Source organism: Octodon degus, unplaced genomic scaffold (assembly GCF_000260255.1).
Source record: "Octodon degus isolate 3935 unplaced genomic scaffold, OctDeg1.0 scaffold00117, whole genome shotgun sequence".
Classification (NCBI taxonomy): domain Eukaryota; kingdom Metazoa; phylum Chordata; class Mammalia; order Rodentia; family Octodontidae; genus Octodon; species Octodon degus.
Window position 1 is genome coordinate 549,383 of NW_004524693.1, and position 1,901 is coordinate 551,283.

The following is a 1,901-nucleotide window of genomic DNA, read 5'->3' on the forward strand; positions in this document are numbered from 1 at the left end:
CTTCCAGTTGAGCCTGGGTTTCTTCTCCCAGCTTTCAGATATATCCTTCTCAATACCTCCCCCAAACCTAAATACAGACTTTGGGGCATAGTTTGTCTGCATTTATTAGTACAGATTGCCTATTTTTCACTTGTGGGTTTTATACTTTTATGCACAGCACAATTAATCAGAGCATAGATGGAACAGTATGCACTGACTAATTCAACCTGTCACTACTCGACGATTGGCAGGAAACTTTTGCCCTACTGTAAAAATCCTTAAAAATACATTAGGTACTGAGGGAAGAAAGTATGCTAATCTGATAAATATGTCTCCTTGACAGCTGAGAATTGAGCGTGAAGGCACCTGCATATACAAATGTATAGCAGCTTCGGCTACAATCATATTCACCTTGAAATTCATTTTAGAGAGCAAGTAATCAGGGTGGTCGTGCAAGCTTGTAATTGCAGCAATATGGGAGGCTGGGGTAGGAAGATCTTAAATTCAAGCTCAGTCTGAGCAATTTAGTAACTTAGACCCTGTCTCAAAATAAAGAGCTGTGGATTTAACTTAATGTGAAGGCTCTGGGTTCAATCTTCAGTGTTGAAAAAAAGAAAATAATCAAGGTCAGCTTATTTGTTGACCTTTGTGTCTTTCACAAAAGTATAGCACGGGGGCGATTTCTTGTGCATTGAGGGTTTCAGGTACTGAAAGATACCCTTATATATATATACCTAATAGACCTAAAATTGACAGATTCTTAATATTTAGTAAACGAATTATTGCACAATTCTATCCCACTTACCTGATTTCCTATTTCTTGAAAGTTGAATTTCAGGTCCACTCCTTTGGGCTGGTACATAAAACCCTGTCCAGGATATCTGATCCTTCCAATCAAGGATTCTTCTTCACAGTACACATATCTATCAATTAAGCATGATATTTAATAAAATGTACCTCACAGCCACTAACTAGATGACAACATTTGGGCCATTCAAACTAATTCTATAGGTCTCATTTGTACCAACTGAAAAATGAAGACATATTCAAGAATCTTCAATATTCCTTTTAGTAGTAAAATTTAACATTTGAAAGGATTCAAGAATCACAAGCACATAAACTCTAGGTTGGTTGTTTGATGCTGGGAATTGAACTCAGGAACTCATCTGTGCTAAGGACATGTCCTGCCATTGATCCAGTTTCTAGCTTTTTATATCATTACTTCGAAATTCCTAGAGAAGCCTTTCTGTTGTTTAAATGCCAAGGCAATTACTCTTATTTAAGCATGACTATGCCTGTAAGTACCTTGGAACAAAAGTATCCAGAGCTTGCATACAGAGAGAAAAATGATTTGTGATTGCTGTGAGCTGGGGTCAAGGGACTAGATACAATAGGGAGCTATTAATGAACGTAAAGTTTCTTTCAAAGATAGTGAAAATGTTCTAAAATTAGATTATGGTAATAGCTGCAAAAGTCTGTTATTATGCCAAAAGCCACTGATACCCTGTAACTCAGTAGAAGACCCTTGCCTGCATGAATGAGGCCTTAGGTTGACTTCTAGCACTGCAAAAATAAAAAGCAAAAGCCACTGAACTAGGAACTTGACAAACTTTATGGTATAAAACACATAACTGGCTGGAAGTATAACTCATAGGCAGAATACTTGCTTAACACGCACAAGGCTCTGGCTTCAATCTCCTGACCCACACAGAATTTTTTTTTCTTTTGGTGGAACCGAAGATTGAACTCAGGCCCTTGCGCTTGCCAGGGAAGCGCTTATTCCACTGAGCCATCTCCCTGGGCCCCGAATTTTTCTTTAAAATGCTGTTAATGGGGGCCTGGCCCTAGCTCAGTCCTTTAAGTGGCTGCTTCCACAAAGCTGTCAGCCTCAGGTTGCTGGAGTTCGAACCTCACAACTCTCC

General features: G+C 39.0%; 1 long non-coding RNA gene across 1 annotated transcript in view; it reads right to left on the reverse strand.

The window, feature by feature from the left end:
- Positions 1 to 803: 803 nt before the first annotated feature.
- Positions 804 to 1,901, reverse strand: part of LOC111812228 — a 12,314-nt gene continuing 11,216 nt past the window's right edge. The window contains exon 4 of the long non-coding RNA XR_002817789.1: positions 804 to 902. This is a non-coding gene — a long non-coding RNA (uncharacterized LOC111812228). The remainder of the gene's footprint in view (positions 903 to 1,901) is intronic.